This window comes from Oryza sativa, chromosome 11 (assembly GCF_034140825.1).
Source record: "Oryza sativa Japonica Group chromosome 11, ASM3414082v1".
NCBI classification, from domain to species: domain Eukaryota; kingdom Viridiplantae; phylum Streptophyta; class Magnoliopsida; order Poales; family Poaceae; genus Oryza; species Oryza sativa.
Window position 1 is genome coordinate 6501129 of NC_089045.1, and position 22459 is coordinate 6523587.

Below are 22459 nucleotides of genomic sequence, written 5' to 3' on the forward strand. Positions count from 1 at the left end.
GAGTCTGTACGGTTACAAAGGATCCCATGGGGACCCCTTCCGAGGTGTTGACAGAGGAGTTGACAGGAATTTTTATATAGTGCAGAGCAACTAGCAGGAGGATGCGAGAACTACTCATCTAAATTGTGAGCTCCATCATAGGCCTTGCACATGTCGATTATTGACTCAACGACTTGCACCACTGTGCCATAAGCACCCTTGAAGATTCTAGCATTTCTTTGAAGCCAAATGCCCCAAACTGTGTAGATGAAGAGGCCGTCAAAATTTCTTCTCTGTTCTTTCACCATCTCTCTCCTGCAAGCTGTCCACCATGCTAGCATGTCTCCATTGAAAAGAGAGGCTAGCGGCATATGAAGGCCAATAATATAAGGTTGAAAGAACAATAATGTATCTTAGTATTTTTTGAGAAAAAATAAGAAGGAAATGTATCGATCGTATACCATGTTGAATACGCAGCAGACACACGCGCAGCATCGATAAGTTGCTCGACCACCAAATCTATGCTATGGGCAACAAATTCACGGTAATTCCATTGGAATAAGTTCACCGGAGGTCCCTTAATTTGACAGCGAGATTTTTCTAAGATCTCTTAACCATAAAATCAGAAATATGTACCCCCATCTTCAGTTCTTCTGTTGAGAAGCTCTCGCGTCGTCCTCCCTGGGGGCGGCACGGGAGGCGGCGACCCGGCCGCCCCTCTCCCTCCCCTCCTCCCCCTCCACCTTGCCGCCACCCGAGCGGCCGCCGCCCGAGAGGCCGCCGGCAAAGCCGGCCGGCCGCAAGGACGGCGGCGGCGGGGCTTCTCGCATCCTCTCTTCCGGGCGGGCAGGGGGCCGCCCTAGGCAGAGCGGCGGTGACCGCTAGATCCGGCCCGCTCCGGCTGGATCTGGTGGGACGGCGGCTGGCGGCGGCGAGGGTGGCGGTGGCTGAAGACGGCGGGGATGGCGACGTCGATGCTAAGGGCGCGCGACGCTGGGCTGCGGTGGCTGAAGGCGGCGGGGAGGGCGACGGCGATGCTAAGGGCGCGCGACGCTGGGCGGCGGTGGCTGAAGGCGGCGGGGATGGCGATGGCGTCGGGGACAGAGTTGGCCGATGGCGCGAAGGCGGCGGTGGTGCTCCCGTGGCGGCGACAGCGCGAAACCTGGCGGCGACGGCGGCGGTGCCCCCCAGATCCGCCCCTCTCAGCCAGATCTGGAGGGTGGAGGCAGTTGGCAACGGCGGCGACAGTGTGGCGACGACGGCGGCGGCAGTTGGCGACGACGACGATGACGGCCGGCGGCAGTTGGCGACGGTCTCGGCCGGATCTGGATGCCGGCGGCAGTTGGCGACGACGGCGGCTGTGTGGTGATGGCCGCGGCGGCGGCAGTGGGTCGGCGGCAACATGGTGGCTGCCGTGTCAACTGGCAATGGCGGTGGAAGCCATGGCGTTGGGCTGCTAGCTGCTTGGTGGTGGAGGGCGACGGCACAGTGGCGGTTTTGTGGAGGCGGTGGTTGGCGTCGGTGGCAGCGGCGACGGCGACTGTGACTCTGGAGGCGGTGGCGACGTCGGCGGCGGGGAAGGAGTCGGGTGCGAGGTGGGGATGATGACGGCGAGGTGGCTGGGTGTTCGGCAGCAGCGGCTGTGGTGGTGGTGACTGTGTTCGCGGTCACCGGAGGCATGGCGGCCTCGGTTGACTAGCCGAGGGCGTGGGAGACTGCCGCATCCGACCAGCGCGGCACCGTTTGGTGGAGGGGTCGGAGACCGGCTTGGCGCAGAGAAGCGCAGCCAATGGCAGCGGAGGCTGGCTCGGCGCGAGAGGCGCGGCCAATGGAGGGAGGCCGGATTAGCGTGAGAGGCGCGTCCGGTAGAGGAGACCGGCTTGGCGCAGAGAGGCGCGGCCGGCGGTGGAGGAGGCGACCTAGGTGTGAGGAGGAGCTGCCGGTAGGTGTGGCGCGGTCTTCGGCGCACGAAGGCTGGCCGGCGAGGGACGCCGGTGCAGGGGTCCCACATGTCGGCAAAGCTTGTGTGGTGGTGGAGCATCGGTGCATCAGTCGTGGCTTCGCAGGGGCAATCTCGTCGGTGCCCTTTGTTGGTCTAGTGGCGGTCGGTCACGCTTAGCGGCGGCCGATCCGGTGCTAACCTTCTCCTGGTCGTGTGTGTTGGCGATGTCGGCGTGTGGGTGGTGGTATATTTTTTCCTTTACCTGGTTACGACTCTTCAGGGTTGTAATCTTGTATTTTTTTCCTGCTCTATCAATAGAACTTCGCACTGTCTCATGCGAGTCGTTCAAAAAAAAAAAAGAAATGTGTACCCCTAAACTCTCACAAACCGTTCACTGGAGGTCCCTCGGCAGTATTTTTGCCCGGTTTTGCTGACGTGGCATCCTAGTTAGAAAAAAATAAAAAATAAATATGTGGGGCCCACGTGTAAGTGACAAAAAAAAATGTTAGGTCAATAATCCTAGTCAGCACTGATATTCTTAATTGCTTTTTTCTTTGGCGCATAGGGGTCCGGAAGGCTGAGCGGGGCGCGGCGGGCGAGCGGCGGTTCGTGAGTGCGACTGCGGTGAGCGCGGCGGCAGAGCGGCGGCGGCGGCGGCGGGTGAGTGGCGGCTCCAGGCTCAGGAGGAACAGGCGGAGGGGCGGCGGCGGTGGCGCGGCAGCAGCTGGTGCTGGCCGGAGAGGGCGGAGATGAGGCCGGCGTGTCGTGTCTCTTCGCTCCCTTCCAGCACCATGAGCCACTTGGAGAACACGCTCGAGGCGCGTCTCGCCGGAACGGGGAGCCAGATGTACCAGTCGCTCGTTGCGAAGCGCACATCGACGGTGGACTTCCTCAAGGCGTACAAGCTGTTCACGGCGGCCTGCTGCGTCAAGAAGGTGAGCGTCATCTTCTGATCTTCTCCAACAAGACCATCTACAACGCCGTCGCCGGGAAGCGCAAGCTGCACATCGTCGACTACGGCCTCAGCTACGGATTCCAGTGGCCAGCTTTGTTCTTTTTGCTGGGAACCAGGGAAGGCGGACCACCGGAGGTGAGGATGACCGGCATCGACGTCCCGCAGCCGGGCTTCCGGCCAGCCGACCAGATCGAGGAGACAGGCCGCCGGCTGAGCATCTGCGCGCGCGCGCCAGTTCGGTGTGCCATTCAAGTTCCGCGCCATTGCCGCAAAGTAGGAGACGGTCCGCCGCGAGGACCTCCACCTTGACCGAGAAGAAGAAGAGGTGCTCGTGGTGAACTGCCTCCACGGCTTGAACAACCTGCAGGACGAGAGCGTGGTCATGGACAGGGACAGCCCGAGCCCCAGAGATGTGGTGCTCAACAACAACCGCGACATGAGGCCTCACGTGTTCGTCCAGTGCGTCGTTAATGGCGCGTACGGCGCGCCCTTCAAGGAGGCCTCACGTGTACGTCGACTGGTACATCTGGCTCCCTGTTCAAGGAGGCTCCGGAGCGCGCCGCCGGGAGCTGCTGTTGCCGCCACCGCCGCGCGGCCACCGCCTTGTCCACGGTGGTCCTCGACGGGCTGCAGATCGGCTTGGGCATCAGCGCCAGGTGCTGCCTCGCTGGGAAGCAGACGAGCAGGTCGGCGCCGTCGTCGTCGCCACCACGCCCTTCCCTCCACCTCCACCTCCACCTCCGCCGCCGGCCGCCGCCTTCTTCCTCACGACACGCGGCCGACGATGCGGCGCTCCACCCCCTCTCCCGCCGGCGCGACGCGTACGTGGAGAGGATGGGAGAGGGAGAGGTGGTCGACGGGATATGGCCAGATGGGGGAGGGGAAAGGCGGCCGGCAGCTGCTGTGCTCGCCCTCCACCGCTCTGCCCGCCACCGCTCCGCCTGCCACTCGCAGACCGCTGCCGCGCTCGCTCGCTGCCAGCCTCCCGCATCCGCCGGAGAGAAGAGAAGGGTAAGAAAAGACAAGAAAACAAGATGTGCAGCTGACATGTGGATCCCACGTACTTTTTTTTTACTGACTAGGATGCCACGTCAGCAAAACCGGGTAAAAATACTGCCGAGGGACCTCCAGTGAATGGTTTGTGAGAGTTTAGGGGTTCACATTTCTGGTTTTATGGTTAAGGGATCTTAAAAAAATCTCGCTATTAAGTTGAGGGACCTCCGGTGAACTTATTCCTAATTGTTCCATTCTGGCTTAATTTACATGGGCCACATTCAGCGCTAACCCTTGTGGCCCACCAAATATTGGCTATACGCCTATAGGAATAAGTTCATCTGAGTTCCCTTAATTTGTCAACGAATCCGATTTTCGTCCCTCAACAGAAAAACCAGATACAATATCTCCCTTAACTATCAAAACTAGTGCAGATTAGATCCCTCGGCGGTTTTGAGGGTGGTTTTGGCTCACGTGGTGCCTACGTGGCCAATTTGACTCGGTCTTCATCTGACGTGGCATTGACGTGGCGCCTACATGGCAATTCGATCCAAAAATAATAATAAAACCCATGGGACCCACGTGTCAGTTTCACACACAAATTTAATAAAAAATGGTGGGGCCCACGTGGGCCCCACATTTCATCCTCACCCCTCCTCTTCTTCCTCATCTCTCCCCATCTCCCCTCTCTTCATCACTCTCTCCTCTCCTTTCTCTACAGGCGACGGAGGGAGGCCTACGAGCGCGCGTGGAGGCCGACGAGCAGGACAGCACCTCGGCGGCGAGGCGTGGACGAGCGGGCGAAGCGGGCTGGCGGAGCAGAGGAGGAGCGGTGGCGGGCGAGCTCCTCGCCCTTGCAGGGCTTCATCGTCGAGGAGAGGTCGCAATCCATCGTCTTCGCAGGGCGTCGCGCGGCGAGGCGGCCGGTCGCAGCAGCGCCGAGGAGCGGCCGCACGGGAAGGGGTCGTGGCGTGGAGTAGCTAGAAGGAGATGAACGGATGGTCGGCGACGAAGTCCACCAACTTCGGCGGCGGCGAGTAGTAATCATTGCACAGCGTGAACCCGAGATCATCGTCGAACTCCTGCCCACGGCGTCGGAGCTAGAGGTCGTTGTGGGTGTCGTCGCTCGTTGCCGCCTTCTACGGCAGGTGGAGCACCTTGAAGCCGTCGTGGCAGGTGACATGGTGGTAGCTTCCCACCGGCCGCTGCATGAAGGAGACCACGACGGAGCTATCAGCAAACACACGCGATTTCAGTGGCTATCCTAGCTTGTCTGACGGTTTCAGAATGATGAACAGTGTCTGACGAAAAACGACAATGTAGAAAACCAGAGAAGAACAACGTTTTGGTGCTGCAAAACTGCGCAGCTTTTCTGAGTTCTCTTCTTCCTTTTATTCTTCTCCACACAGGAGGTTGTTACATGTGCGATCTTGCCGGATCAACGACTAACCGTGCCATCCCACAATCCGATCCCTGCTCGATCTCTTCTACTACCGAAACAGAAAAAACGATAACTAATCCCTACTCCAGCGCGATGTCGTCGATGGCTTCCACCCGGACCAGCTCCCGGTCCACCTCCACGGAGCGCTCGGCGACGCCGGACTCCGCCTCCTCGTCGCCGGCCACGCTCGTGGTCTGTCCGGTCCTCTCCATGTCTCGGCGTCGAAGTGGAGCTCCTGCACGGCGACGGAGAGGAGGCCACCGATGCACTGCGCGAACCCGTCCTGGATGGCCGCCTCGTTCTCAATGAAGGAGAACGTCCCGCCGGTGACCTCGGCGATGGTGTGCATCGCCACCGCGTCGTGGTCCTTGCCGAAGCCGAACGTGTGGACCGGCGGGGAGTGGTCGCCACGGCCGCAGCCGTCAGTGCGCACGAAGGACGGCACGAGCGTGTCGCAGTTGGCGTCGCGGCCGCCACCTCCTCCTGCTTCCGGCGCCGCTGCGCAAGTCGGCCAGCGACGACCGGGAGCCGCCGTGTGTGCCGCTGCCTCTCCGTCACCTGGAGAGAGAGGAGAGGAGAGTGGGATGAAGAGAGGGGATATGGGGAAGAGAGGAGGAAGGAGAGGAGGGGAGGGGTGAGGATGACATGTGGGGCCCATGTGGACTCCACCATTTTTAATTAATTTGTGTGTGAAACAGACACGTGGGTCCACGTAGGCGACACGTCAATGCCACGTCAGATGAAGACCGAGTCAAATCAGCCATGTAGACGCCACGTCAGCCAAAACCACCCTCAAAACCGCCGAGGGACCCAATCTGCACCGGTTTTGATAGTTGAGGGATTCGTTATATTTGGTTTTTCGGTTGAGGGATGAAAATCGGATTCGTTGACAAGTTAAGGGACCTATGATGAACTTATTCCTACACCTATATGTTTCGCCGCCCATACCGATCTACTACCAGATATATTGGTCGCCACCTTATTGGGCCTCCGAGCGCAGCCTCGTGTTCTCCGGTTCTTGCTGAGTTGCTGGTCACCGTCTACGAGGGATGAGTCTCCTCTCACGTAAAGTCAGAGGGACTTTACCACTGTTATGTGAGACCCATAAAGATTAGGCCCACACCCCCAATGGCGAATCCAGGATAGGAATAAAGGATAGGCTCAACTTCAAAGCATTAAGGTAGTTATTCACACATATATGATTAAAAAAACCACATTAAGGTAGTTATTCACACATATATGATTGAAAAAGAAACCATAAAAAAAAGTACATTGCCACTAGGAAGTGAGTGATTGCATATTTGCATCAACCATCTAAGAATATTAAGAGATCATTTTCCACACTATATTCAACCAATCAAATTTATCGAACGAATTCCATTGAAATGATCTCCAAACCTTTCTGGCTGATTTATATTCTCATCAGTTGGAAGGGTGCCACTTGAATCATTTTAAAATAATTTAACAATGTTGTTTTCTTCTCCATAGCTACTAATCTATGAATAAATCAAATCTATGAGACAATGAAGCTCAATTCTTGTAAATCTCATCAACTAGCATTCTAGCTATTGCTGCTGAAATAAAAAAGAATAAAACATGGAGTGAGGACTCACGGCTTGGCTGCCTTTGCATTTGGAGCTTGCTCTGCTAGTTGCTGACTTTGCTGCTGCTCGTCTACTCTGCTCGCCCACTCGGCACTATGGGTCTACCGTCTACAGCGCACGGTCGCATCGCTGCCTGCGTCCTACGGCCTGCCCACGCCGTGGGGGGCCACTATTGCGCGATTGATCGCTGGCGCATGCGGCGAGCGATCAGGGAAGGACCCACTTGCGCCTTCACGCGTTTTCCTCCCTCCTCTCTTTCTTTTTTTTTTAAAGCACCGTATTACTTTCATATTTTAGTAAATTTATATACCTAAAGTTTGTATACTTTAATTTTACACATCTAAAGTTTAGAGACCCAAAGTTTATAAATCAAAAGTTTATATATCCGATTCAAATTTGAATTTGAATTCAAATATTTTTTTATATATAGTATGTCTATACATCTAAAGTTAATGCACCTAAAGTTTATAGACCCAAAGTTTATAAGTCAAAAGTTTACATACCCGATTCAAATTTGAATTTGAATTATATTTGATTCAAATTTAAATTTGAATTCAAATATTTTTTATATATAGTATTTCTATACATCTAAAGTTTATAAATCTAAAATTTATAGACCAAAGTTTATAAGTCAAAAGTTTATATATTAGATTCAAATTTGAATTTGAATTCAAATATTTTTTATATATAGTATTTCTATACATCTAAAGTTTATACACCTAAAGTTTATAAACCCAAAGTTTAAAAGTCAAAAGTTTATATACCCTATTCAAATTTAAACTTTTGACTTATAAACTTGGGTGAATAGCTAATAGTTTATATAGCCAAAAGTTTACATACCCGATTCAAATTTGAATTTGAATTCAAATATTAGGTTATAGACCCAAAGTTTATAGGGTGAATAGCTAAGGTGGTCCTCCAAGTTTTATTTGAGGCTCAGTTTACTCTACTCTCTAATATTTCAATCTATGCATATTAGTCCTTCAAGTTTTTATTTTAGTTCAAACTTATCAATAACCAACAATTCTCTTGATAAATGACACTTATACCCCCTTATCATTCACATATATAAGAGAAAAATTGCATGCTTGAATTTTTTATATAGATAATGCATAGTAAATTATATAAAACAAAAAATAAATTATGTACTAGCAAGTGTATACGATAGCAATTGCTTAAGTTTCATGTGCACATGTTGAAATAATGGAAAGTATATTTGTAATGTTGTTTATTCATCTTGGTTTCATAGTTGTATACAAATTAAGGGCAAAAGGGATATTTTCTAATAGAAATATTGACTAGAAATAGCCATAAGGCATATTAAGTGGGCCCAAGGATGATTTCAAGCCAAAGCAAATATTTAAAGGAGCTATGTGGACAAAATGAAACGTGAAGGACTAAATTGAGCCTTCGGTGAAACTTGAGGGACTAAATTAGCTATTCACCCAAGTTTATAAGTCAAAAGTTTAAATTTGAATAGGGTATATAAACTTTTGACTTTTAAAGTTTGGGTTTATAAACTTTAGGTGTATAAACTTTAGATGTATAGAAATACTATATATAAAAAATATTTGAATTCAAATTCAAATTTGAATCGAATATATAAACTTTTGACTTATAAACTTTGGGTCTATAAACTTTAGGTGTATAAACTTTAGATTTATAGAAATACTATATATAAAAATATTTGAATTCAAATTCAAATTTGAATCGGATATATAAAATTTTGACTTATAAACTTTGGGTCTCTAAACTTTAGGTGTATAAACTTTAAATGTGTAAACTTGAGGTGTACAGACTTTAGATGCATAAATTTACTAAAATAGGAAAGTAATGTGGCTGCGGATGGGCTCTCGTGGGCCAAGCCCAATAGGAAAGAAAAAAGGACTAGGCTGAGAAAGCCAAAAAAGGTAAGTGGCGGACGCACGCGTTTGGATTAGAAAGGAAAGAGAAATCGATCGCTACTCCTGTAGCCCAGCGATTGATCGCCCATTAGGAGTTTCGACTGCAACACTGCCGCAAGCCCGCAATGCCGCCTCCGCCGCCCGCCAGTCACGCCGTCGCCGTGCTAGGGTGGGGGGAGGGGGATTTGGGGGCTTCGCCTCTGGTGGCTGTGGACTTGGGGTGACCGAGTCAGTGAAGTCTGGGAGGAGGACATAGGCCACGAGCCCACAAAATTGGGCATTTCGGCCTAATAATTCTTTTTCGTGCTGTTGACGTAAAATCGAACACACTGGCCTGGGAGATCTGCTTAGCTCCTGTGCAGGTCCAAATCTTGGTGAGATGCGGGCGTGCCAGTCAGTTTGCTCCTGCAACTGACAAATATGCAAATAGTAGATCAAAACAGCCGATCGACTGACAAGTCGATGGAGTAGTTCCAGCCGAGAGCGATAATAGCAGATGCCGATACCAGCTGATATCGATAGGGTTTAAGCAATCGGCTATATGTCCAATGTAGATAATAATATAAAGGAAATCGGCTGATGATGATGTAATAAAATAACAATATAATCCAGTATAAACCAATCGGCTAGCAATGATGTGATAAATAAGCACCGATTCGAAGGTTAAAGCACACATCGACTAGAGGTCCGATGTCATGAAATCCACAAGATTAGATTAAATAGTGAAACCTTTGTTGTCATCGGCTAAATCCAACTTATATGTATATGCAATCCTTATGAGCCGATGCAACGTCCAGATAACTCACCGGCTGAAACCCCGATAAAACCCTTATTGGCAATCAAGAAGCATGCTAGAGATTAGGGTTATAAGCACGACTTAGTAGATCAAACTTAACTGATGCAGCACTAAGTATGAAAAGAAACATAATATCTAGACAATCAAGTCGTTGACTGAGTTTTCAGGGTGGTAGATGTCTAAGCTAATCTAATCTAGTAACGCGATTTAGCCGATACAGGCAGAAACCCTAAAACGAGAAGGAGCCGATAAAGCTAAATTGATGTGCTAAGACTAGATTAACAGAGACATATGATAAATAGGTAGGCAAATATATCATCCAAACCAAAGCAATCCAAGAGGTCGAATGTACTGATGCAGCCTTGAACGACGCCGACGTAAACGATAGAATTGCTTGGGCCAGCGGAACATTGGACTTATCCCTTAGCCGGAGATCGAACACCGATGCAGCTCCGCATCAGGTGCCAAGTCCCACCGGACGATAAAATAAAGTAGAAAAGGTAAAAGGTGGCGATGCGCCGAATTGTATTGATCGTAGCGATAGATTACATAGACCCCGGGTGTACATATTTATACCCATGGGTTGATACAAGTCCTTGTCGGACAAGAAAGAAACCTTCCTAAAGATAAAAGGAAAAGATAAAGTCCTTATAGGACACTAAACACACTTTCCTAAAGATAAAAGGAAACTAACAAGCTATTCCTAATTAATAGATAACTTGTCATGCCGCATTCTATTTGAACTCGGTCCCTTCTGGATAAGCTTCCTTTAGTAGATCAATTTCCTTAACCGAATATAGCACGAATCCGACAACTGACGACTTGACAACTCTCATCGGCTAATCTCAGGACTTCAAAGCCGATGCTGACTCTAAGCCGATGACTACTCTGGGCTTACCAAATTTCACTGTTCACACATGCCCCCCAATTTTGGAGTATGAGGACTCATGCTTCAAAATTATCTTCTGTCTCGCGTTGATTACTCCAAAATTGATCCTCTGTTGCTTCTTGCAATCGGCTTTCATGAGCCGATACTGATGTGCTTGCCCCCCCCCCCGAGCCGATATTGTTATTGCTCTTCAATCTGCCCCCGAGCTGGTGTCTCTGAACAATTAACTCATCAACTGTTCTCTTGATCAAAATTTACAATGTAACCACCAAAACTTCAGACTGTTCAATCAAGGTGCAATGAGCTGCTTCATCAACTTAATCTTAAAATATCGGCTTAGTAGATTGCCCCTTCTTGGAATTGACTTCTTCTTCAGACTTGTTAGGTGCAAAACTCATGTCCCACCAGGCGTGCCAATTTGTGTTGACGAAAAAATCGAACACACTGGCCTAGGAGATCTGCTTAGCTCCTGTGCAGGTCGAAATCTTGGTAAGATGCGGGCGTGCCAGTTAGTTTGATCCTGCAGTTGACAAGATATGCAAATAGTAGATCAAAACAGCCAATCGGCTGACAAGCCGATGGAGTAGTTCCAGATGATAGCGATAATAGCCGATGCCGATACCAGCCGATATCGATAGGGTTTAAGCAATCGGCTATATGTCCAATGTAGATAATAATATAAAGGCAATCGGTTGATGATGATGTAATAAAATAACAATATAATCTAGTATAAACCAATCGACTAGCAATGATGTGATAAATAAGCATCGATCCGAAGGTTAAAGCACACATCGGCTGGAGGTCCGATGTCATGAAATCCACAAGATTAGATTAAACAGTGAAACCTTTGTTGTCATCGGATAAATCCAACTTATATGTATATGCAATCCTTATGAGCTGATGCAACGTCCAGATAACTCACCGGCTGAAACCCTAATGAAACCCTTATTGGCAATCAAGATGTAGGCTAGAGATTATGGTTATAAGCACGACTTAGTAGATCAAACTTAACTGATACAGCACTAAGTATGAAAAAAAATAATATCTAGACAATTAAGCCGTTGACTGAGTTTTCAGGGTGGTAGATATCTAAGCTAATCTAATCTAGCAACGCGATTTAGCCGATACTAGTAGAAACCCTAAAACAAGAAGCAGCCGATAGAGCTAAATTGATATGCTAAGACTAGATTAACAGAGACATATGATAAATAGGTAGGCAAATATATCATCCAAACCAAAGCAATCCAAGAGGTCGAATGTACTGATGCAGCCTTGAACGACGCCGACGTAAACGATACAATTGCCTGGGCCGGCGGAACATTGGACTTATCCCTTAGCCGGAGATCGAACACTGATGCAGCCCCGCGTCAGGTGTCCCACCGAACGATAAAATAAATTATAAAAGGTAAAAGGGGCGATGCACCGAATTGTATTGATCGTAGCGATAGATTACATAGACCCCGGGTGTACATATTTATACCCATGGGTTGATACAAGTCCTTGTCGGACAAGAAAGAAACCTTCCTAAAGATAAAAGGAAAAGATAAAGTCCTTATAGGACACTAAACACACTTTCCTAAAGATAAAAGGAAACTAACAAGCTATTCCTAATTAATAGATAACTTGTCATGCCGCATTCTATTTGAACTCGGTCCCTTCGGATAAGCTTCCTTTAGTAGATCAATTTCCTTAACCGAATATAGCACGAATCCGACAACTGACGACTTGACAACTCTCATCGGCTAATCTCAGGACTTCAAAGCCGATGTTGACTCTAAGCCGATGACTACTCTGGGCTTACCAAATTTCACTGTTAACACGTGCGTACCGCTTCATTCCTTCGGTGGTCTTTTCTCTCGACTCCTAGGCGCTGCGCCGCCGCCTGTTCATCTTCTTCCCAGGAAAAACGCTGCTATCACGCCATGGTTTAGCTATCTAGTTGAAAATAGTGGTTACAAGAGACTTAGTAGCACCCGAGGTCCTGGGTTCGACTCCCCATGGGAATGAATTTTCCAGGATTTAACGGCGTTGTGCTTTCAGTGGTAGGCGACGTACCCGTCGACAGCGAGGCGCCTGTAGTGACTTCGTCAATCTATCCAGAATTTGCTGGCCCAGTCTTCGAAGATGCTCATAGGGGTAGGGTTTGCGTGCGTGTGTTCATAGGGGTGAGTGCGCGTGCGTTGTGAGTGTCTGCGTTGTACTGTATAATTCTTAAAAAAAATATTTTGCAAAAATCGGAGGGTATGCTAGAGCTTGATGGAGCCTAGCCCTTGGAATCGCCGTGCCACTTGTTTAATTTACTCTGCTTTATATCAAGTTTAAGCTACGAGTGTCTAAATTTGTATCGAGGGGATACATATAGTGAAAATAGATAGGTATAACTATTTTTCTTGACCAGATTCCTGGGCACCCCCTCAATACTCTAGCTCCGCCCCTGATCCTACTACCCCAACAAGTCGTCCTCCTTCTCTAAGCTGCCATGCTTCAACCACCTTTGCAAAGCGGTCAGGAGTGGCGACGGCGGCCTCGTCACGTGCGATGCTCGAAGTGCAGAGTGCAACTACATATACTTCTATAGCTTTGATTTGTGCTCTTAACCGGTACTTATAATTTATAATAGGTGCCGGTTTCTACTGAACCAGTACCTTATTGCTGTGCCAGATCGATCCAATAATGAGGTATGCTCTGATGTGGCAAAGCATTATTTGTGATGAATTGTGTTCTTATAATTTACTTGAGGCCTATTTTAAGGCTCAATACACTGGGCCTAACTCGTTTTCAGACCCAATTTTTATCTGCCACCATTGCCCATCTCCTCCCACTAACTGCTGACGACCCGTACAAGACGATGAGCAGCCACAGGAGATGAATATGGAGCTTTGGACTCCTCAACGGCGGAGCTCTCAGTGAGCATCTCCTGTTTGGCTGGCTGCCAAGAACGATTCTACGGCCACTTTCCCCCTCATTAGCAGGTTATACATGGCGCCTTGGAGAGTCCAGTACCAAAGGCGACTCACTTTTCATAAGGAAAAGTATTAATTTTCACCATCCTTTTAACCTGAGCAATGCTAATCTGACCACAATGATATTTCAGGTCAATTACAAAAGAACTGATCTAGGTACATAAATGGACTTGAACAGTATCTCTCCTTTAACCCTGTACAGACAAAATAATAATTAGGTTTGATACACTTTGTATCTATTTTATTTATTAAGTTGGTTGAAGATATCTTCTATTGATGCACTTCTCATTCATTGCAATATAAATATATATTCATTAATATTCATTGAATGAAAGATATGGTTTTGATTTCTCTTCGAATTAAATATTTAGTTTTGATTTCTGATTTAATGAGTTTGCAGGCCCCTTCTGATTCGTCTATATAAAGAGGATATGTAGGAACACGTGTATCAAAAGGCACACAGAACACAATATCTTTTCCACTCCCCAATTCCACCATGGAGAAAGTTTTTTCTGGATATGCACTGTTCTTTGTGTTGTTTCTTACTGGTTCAACAATAGGAGGATGCTTCCCTACTGTTGAGGAAGTACATCTACAACTTTATACTGTCTTTAATTATGATTCAAATTTGATTGAGTTTAATGTAAAATGTACTAGTAGTGGCAGCCATAGTTGATATTGTTCATTCTGCTTTTCCTGAACACAATTAACAAGGTTCAAAAGAATTGGAGAGCATTGATGGCCCCCATACTTCATGCAAACTTATCTAAATCGAGTCATGAATCAAATCAATCTAGCGCAAAATATGTGAGTGCCCAACCCAATGTTTTTTTTTTGTCTTCTAATTCTGAAAGATGCATCTGCTGACATGATTACGATTTTCATGACCAAATACGTTGGCAGCTTGCAGTACATGGATGGATTCCTCCAGACGACGGTGCTACTGAGTATTATGTATTAGAGGCTACTATGGATGTTTATGGATTTAATCTAGAGCACGGGCAACAAACCGGAGGTTTCATATAGATTTATAATTCAGATGAAACAACAGCTGCAAATGTAATTCATGCTGGATGGAATGTAAGTTGAACTTTATCTCCATGTTTTTGAATTACCTTTTCTTCTTTACTTCTCTAATACTGACATAAACAAGTTTAAACATACAGTCAAAATCCTTGTGAAGTAGAGCTAATAATGAAATTAATCAATTACTTCATTTCATCTAGTTTTTATGTTTAATTTTGTTGTACCTCATATAGGTCGATCCTGAATCATACAACGATTCACAGACGCACTTCACTACAAGTTGGTTTGTAAGTTTCTTCATTAACAATACAGTTCTTTATTCGACATATTATTTTTTTTTCTTTAAGTTAATTCCCATGAGAGAGACAGGGAGTGCCATATCCTAAAAAGAATTTGCAATGGTCAGATGGAGACTGAACTATCATATAGATTTTACATTTATCATGTCATGACTACTCCAATGCTAGGTTGAAGAATCCAAGAAAGGTTGTTTAGATATGCGCTGTCCTGGATTCCAAAGGACAGGTGGCTCGCACCCATTCGTTCCTGGACAGGTGATTAACCCTGTTTCCAGCACCTCTAGAAGGAAACAATACATTACTGTCAGAGTATCCAAGGTACCATTCATTATTTTGTCCAACAATGGAGAAATCATTCACTCATCAATGATTACAATTCTGCGTGTATATATCTGACATAACAATACAATTACACATGATTCTAGGATCAAAACTCTGGTGACTGGGAAATCTACTTTGGTTTTGATGGGAAGGCCAAGATTATAGGATACTATCCGAGATCTCTCTTTACATCCTTGTCAAATAAGCCGGTGAACATTGTGTTTGGGGGCTTTGCCTTCTGGAAAGAACATAAACCGAGCCCTCCGATGGGCAGTGGGATTGCTCCACCCAAAAATGCTGCCTCATTTAGTAATCTCAAATTCTTTGATGCAGCTGGCAACGCCCATCCAATTGACCATGATCTAGCACACGTATCAGATTGTTACCCTGTCACTGATGTTAGAGATGGCGTGTTCTCTTATGGGGGACCTGGCAATGTTTGCTAGTTTGTAATTGAGCTTCAATCTATTGTAATTGAGCTTGAATGAAGTTAAGCTTGACTCTACTGATGTGTCACTCTAGTTGATCGGTATTGATCATAGACCTACTTTTTAATTGGAAGCAAATAAGGAAAACTTTCTTTCACACCACCAGTAGTAGAATAAAAACACCACCTTCAATTGTAGCGATAAATCTAGCTTAAGTACGCTCTCCATCACTTCTATATCTGTTCTCTTTGAGGCCAATTCCTGTCTGACCTCCTCCTAGAACATGTCCAGCCAAACGTGCTTTTATGTACTTGCACTAAAAGAACAGATGGCCACCATCCTCGTCCATTATTCTGCGTATAAAACACTGAGTATCAACGTTTAATTCCCCTTCTCTTCAGATTGCAACACAAAGCTAGCGAGTTGTGTAGGATCGTAAAGGGCCTTTCCCACCCTAAAAGCTAGCTATTGAGGTGAGGGGGGTGTTGCTAACTGGCGCGCTCGCGAGCTGCCCCCTGGCCCACAAAGCCCATCGCGATTTTTTCTTTTATTCATGATTTTTTTTTCTTTCGTTTTTTTTTGCGATTTTTTCTTTTTTTCTGATTACTTTTTTTAATCTTTAGCACACTTATTTTTTAAAAAATATTTTGAGTTGAAAGTTTTTAAATCTTAACTTGAAAATTTTTAAATTTGATTTGAAAGTATTCAAATCTCGAGTTGAAAGTTTTCGAAATTGAGTTGAAAGTTTTCAAATCTCGAGTCGAAAGTTTTCGAATCCGAGTTGAAAGTTTTTAAATCTGAGTCGAAAGTTTTCATATTTTTTCAAATCTTAACTTAAAAAAATTTCAAATCTGTACTTGAAAGTTTTCAAATCTCGAGTTGAAAGTTTTCGAATCCGAGTTGAAAGTTTTTGAATCTCGAGTTGAAAATTTTTAAATCTGAGTTGAAAGTTTTCAAATATGAGTTGAAAGTTTTCAAGTCGAAGTCGAAAGTTTTCAAATCTCGAGTTGAAAGTTTTTAAATCTGAGTCGAAAGTTTTCATGTTTTTTCAAATCTTAACTTAAAAAATTTCAAATCTGTTCTTGAAAGTTTTCAAATCTCGAGTTGAAAGTTTTCGAATCCGATTTGAAAGTCTTCAAATCTCGAGTTGAAAGTTTTCGAATCTGAGTTGAAAGTTTTTGAATCTCGAGTTGAAAATTTTGAAATCTGAGTTGAAAGTTTTCAAATATGAGTTGAAAGTTTTCAAGTCGAAGTTGAATGTTTTCAAATCGGAGTTGAAAGTTTTCAAGTCGGAGTTGAAAGTATTCAAATCTGGGTTGAAAGTTTGCACATACGTGGAAAAATCCACCTATTGGGCTATGTGGGCCGGCGCCGGCGCGGCGCCAATTAGGATTCCTAGGTGAGGGGCTCCCCCACTTATATCTTAGGTCCTTTGCCCTTCCACAACTAAGTCATTTGCCCTTCCTCAACCAATGTAGGACTATTCAACAATCTCCCCCTTCACACATTGGTATCCCTCAGCCCCTTCACCGTATCCGGGCCCCACTGGCCCATGGTCCATCAGGTATACGGGCCCCGCAGGCACCCACAGTCCATCAGGCCTTCACACATTGTGTTCATCGGACCAGAGATGTTAACCTAGCCAGACTTTGATACCAATTGTAGGATCGTAAAGGGCCTTTCCCACCCCAAAAGCTAGCCATTGAAGTAAGGGGCTCCCCTACTTATATCTTAAATTATTTGCCCTTCCACAACTAATGTGAAACTATTCAATAAGTTGTGAGCCAACCTACGTACAAAATGTTCAATTCTGTTTAGACACTTCATCTTCCAAATTCTCTCCAATACTTCTTCAGATTTCAGAAGCCAATGCAGAAATTCTTGTTGAGGCTGCCTCTCTATAACTTGTGCGCTGGCTCTCATCACATAACACTCTATGAGGCCGATCTCACCAAGAATAAGCCTTTTTTTTCCTCATAATGCCATGTAGGCCTGACAAAAAAGCTCGAGGTTTGATAGCTGCTCGAATTCAGCTCGATTCGAACTTCCAATTCATGACTACGAGCCAAGCTCGAGCCTGCATTGAATATCCACGAACTTGGTGCTTTGTGGCAAATTGTGTAAGGCAGAGAAACCTTCAGCACACAATAGGAACAAATACGGCGATAGCGGATCAACTTGTCTAAACCCTCGCTCAGGGGGTTTTAGTTATTCTTGTTGAAAGGGTTTGGAAAGACTAAAAAACTTGTTCTCTATGATTCGTTAGCTAATTTGCCGATCGATCAGTGAAACCCAAGGCCTGAGCTTGGACCCCTGTACATGGCCTAAGCTTTCAGAAAATGCTTGCCGTCGGACGTCCGACGCACCAAACAAAATCAGACATGATCTGCTCACGACCTACATACTATATGTCTAGCTGTTGTCTTATTTTTTTTTCTCTCAGCCTACTGCAGGGTTGCACATTTCTCTCTCTCTTACTTTTCTCCTTAGTACTTCACTCTAATATATGTGTGTATGTATGTAAAAAAAAGCTATGCATGCATTAGTAGCTTTAAACTAGTTTTCTCCTAAAAATATTTATTAAATCTACAATCCGATTACAGAATTATATCCGTTGCAATTAAATCTTTACAATAAGATCTTAGTTGATTATATTTTGGTAAAAAATAAATAAAAAGAATAAAACACTGTTAAATCCTAATTGAAACATTTTTATTCTATATATGAAACATCGAGTTATAAGTGTTGCAACACTACACCTATTTATTGAAACACTAAAAAAAACACCGGTGCAACATTTACATTGAACTAGTGAAACATCTAAATAATATCACGTGTAATATTTATAAAGATCTACTACAATATAGAACTTAAAATGTGCAACATAGTCAAATTCCAATTGAAACATTTATTTCTCACACGTGAAACATCCAAGTTCAACGGTTGAAACATTTGTATTTTTTTCTCAGAATATAATGATGTGATATCTTGTTATATAGATTTAATTATAACGAATACAACAGTGTAATCAAATTGTAAATTGGATAAATAGTTTTCGAGAAAAAATAGTTTGAAGCTTGTCACTATCCATGTACCTCTCTCATTTGGTACTGAGCATGCACGGTTAAACTTTTCTTGTTGTTGCTCTTCTCTGCATACGTATGTAATAGTTTTTTTTAATCAGATGGACATAAAGGGATGGATGTGGATCCAACAGTAGAACAGACGTCCGACGAAAACAATCGCATCAGATGTCCGATCCGTAGTCGTCTCCTAAGCTTTCCCTCCGCTAATTAAGATCGCAAACGTTGCCAAATTACAAGCGAGTCTGCGACTCCGAGAAGGGTATATTTTTTAACAAGCGAGTCTGCGACTCCGCTAATTAAGGCCTGGTTGCTAAGGGTTTGGGCCTTTTTTTTTTATTTAGAGAAGGGTATATTTTTACCAGGCCTACTTTTAAATTAAGAACATACACCCTTATATAATCCAATATAAAATTTGCTCCTATAAAGATTTGAACTCAAGACTTCGGGGTGCTACTTACGTCGCTGCAACTATATATATATATGCCCGTCGCCGAAAGAGGGAGGAGCCGAGCCGCCGCCTCACCTCTTCGCCGCCGCCGCAGCCGTCGCCTCCCTTTCCCTACCTGAGACCAGCCGGTAGTGGATCGGCGTGCCCGTTGCGAGCCGGCGGCGGATCCAGGCTGCGTCGTCGCAGCCGGCGGTTAGACCAAGGCATCGGCACCGTCGTCGTCGTGGCAGTCATCGTCGCGCGTCGCGTTAGAATAGGTCTAGCAGATTCAAGCAGACAGAGTGAAATTTGAAAAGGAATCTACAGACACAAAATATATCAGAACATATTAGCTTAAATCGAAACACCTTAACTTTGGATGCACTAATTTTTAGTGGACCTGTTTAGTCTCACAACTCGTATGTGTTAGTATTAATCTTGACTAGTAGGCTTGATATATCCTTAATTGCATGTGTTGTGTATAGGCAGCAACGTGAAGTACGTGTTTGTGTTTGCATGGTAGACTAACTAATTTGTTAGTGCATAATTAGTTTGTGTGTGTGTCTTGCATGGATTAGTTGGTGCGATTCCTCAGGGTTGTTAGCTGTCTCATGCGGATCGTGGAGCATGGCATGCAGTAGTCGGTGGCTATGCATGTATAGATCGTGTGAGCGTATATGTGCGTGAGACTCGGCCATCAGGACGTTGCTCGGCGTGTAACTCACGTCGTCGCCTGGGCCTTATAAGCTCCATGTAAATTCTGTGTTTGTGTGTGTGAGTCACAGATAAAGAGATTTGTTGCCGCAAAGCTTCCCTGTGTTCATCTCCATTGAGCCATAGAGAGAAAAGCTTAGTGCGTGTGCGTCGCCATTGTCGATCTATCGTGTGTGTCCACTACAATTTGCTACTCTTGCGTGTGTCATCGCTTGAGTTCGCTGCTTGCGTGAGTTTGCTGCTCCGTTCGTATCCTTGGGCAAAGCTGACAATCGGTAATTAATGATGGGGGAGGATGACTTAAAAGGTGGAAGCGGTCTTCACCCATCAGACTAGTCTTTTGGGTTGTGTAGGCCCATAACCTAAAGTTGTGGCTCTTGTTGGGCAAGTGGTACAGCAGACCCAATGTGACCTGGATGGCCCACGGTTGGTGGGCCGAGCTGCACACTCTAACAAGTGGTATCAGAGTCTAAGGTTTGAAACCCGGAACAATTTTCATGGGTTACATGGTGGGGAGGCCGAGTAAAAAGTCTTCGGGGTCACATGGATCGATATGACCGGTAGATGTTGGGCCTGAGGCCAGGTAACAAGTCTTCGGGGTCACATGGGTTGATGTAATGGGAGAGATTGTTGGGCCCGATGTGTGATGGGGGACATTATTGAGTTTAGTTCCACATCGGTAATTAATGATGGGGAGCATGACTTAAAAGGTGTGGACGGTCCGACTAATCTTATGGGTTGTGTAGGCTCAAGACCTAAAGTTGTGGCTTCGGTTAGACCTATGCTGGAGCAGGTCCAATGTGACTTGGGTGAACCATGATTGGTGGACCGAGATGCGCACTCTAGTAGCGCATATGCCGAGCTTAAGCCGCAAAACTGAGCGACCCGGCAGCCTTGATATGAGCGGTGGATGCGGAGGTGACCTCGGGCCGGTAGGATGATGCAATGACGACACTGCTCGACCAATGCCCGACCTCGCGTGGAGGGTAGGCACCGTCGTCTATGGGAGCAGGCGATGGCGGTGGAGAGCTCTCGGAGATTTTAAGAGTTGATTAAAAAGGAAACGTGTATCTATAATTTTTTATAACTTTCTTCAACTTAAATTAAACAGTTGAGATAATTGCTACTATAAATTTAGTAAGAAAATTTAATATGTGTAGTAGTGCTGGATTAAAAAATAAATAGAAATAAATAGGAGATTGTTTGGATTGGTTGAGATAGAAAAGTTGACATAGAGATAGTCATAATCGGTTGAGATGATAAAATAGATGTACAACTTACTTTATTCTACAACAGAGTTGGGGACATGGATTTTTGTCTCTTCAAGAGATATCCGTCGTTTTATGCATGTTACTTAAAAAAGTTATCAAAAAAAAAACTTGATAAGATAGATCAATATGTGATATATCATTTGATAAATATGCAAGTTTAAATTTAACTTATGCAATTAGAAGTAATTGTAATAAATTGGGCCAATTTCATTTCTGCCCTCACTTTCATCTCCAATATTGATTTTACCCCTACTTTTTAGGGTTTTCATTTTTGCCCCCACATTGCCCTTGTTTTGGATGAAGCAGTTAACAGTGTTAACTTTTTGTCAAAAGGACATGTATACCCTCTTCCATCTTTATTTATTAATTGTGATTTTGCCCCCAATTTAGACATCACTTTGCCCCCAATTTTGCCCCAGGGAAGAAGTAGGGCAGTGCCAGCAAGCTAGCCGCCTTCGAGTTTGGGCTAGGTGTAAAATCACAATTAATGAATAAAGATGGAAGGGTGTATAAATATCCTTTTGATAAAAAGTTAACACCGTTAACTGCTCCATCTAAAAAGGGGTAAACGGATTGTTCGGTTCAAAAAAAGTGGGGGCAAAAAGAAAACCTTAAAAAAATATGGGCAAAATCAATATTGAGATGAAAGTGAGGGCAAAAACAAAGTTGTCCCTAACAAATTTGAGTATGACTTATGCGTTTTATTCATAGTTAAATTTATTGTTTTTGTTTCTATTTGTACAGGTTGAATTGAACCTACTTTCTCTATCCCATAAAAATCAACCTAGAATCCGATGTGACACATCGTAATACTATAAATCTGAACATATAAATTCGTAGTATTAGAGTATGTCATATCTAGTTCTAGATTCGTTTTTTATGGAACCGAGAGAGTACAAGTTTGTGGAGTAACACATATTGATCTATCTTACTTTTTTTATAACTTTTTAAGTGACATGCAAGTGACATGCAACAACAAGTGTATATCCCAGTATCCCATGAGGTATGAATATACGTTTCTCAAAATTTGAACACACACATTGTTATATAGTACTATCTCCATCCGTACGGACATTTTTTTTTCCAAATTTATCATACTATAAATATTTCATGTTGTACTTAGCTGCTATATTTTGAACCGAATTGAACGTAGTTTCAAGGGAGTGGGGTGCATTAAATCATTGGAGCTGCTGGCGGGGTCAATCATCAACGAGCTTTTGGCTGATGGATTGATAAACGTCATCGGGGTCATCTGACCCCGGTGGTAGTGATCTGGATCCGCCCTGCAGACCCCGTTTACCTGTGACAAATTAACTTTCATTGTTAAAACTCTCTGGACATAAGACTCCAAAATAGGAATATTGTTTAGTACTTTTTCGTGCTAAAATAAATTCATTTATATATTACAAAACTGAACTGGT

General features: G+C 45.1%; 1 long non-coding RNA gene across 1 annotated transcript; it reads left to right on the forward strand.

The window, feature by feature from the left end:
- The first annotated feature begins 13887 nt into the window (after positions 1 to 13887).
- LOC107279475 (uncharacterized) lies at positions 13888 to 15662 on the forward strand. The gene is made up of 6 exons (XR_001541337.3): positions 13888 to 14052; positions 14181 to 14273; positions 14370 to 14546; positions 14726 to 14779; positions 14960 to 15109; positions 15217 to 15662. It is a non-coding gene; the product is annotated as an uncharacterized lncRNA (long non-coding RNA).
- The last annotated feature ends 6797 nt before the right edge of the window (positions 15663 to 22459 follow it).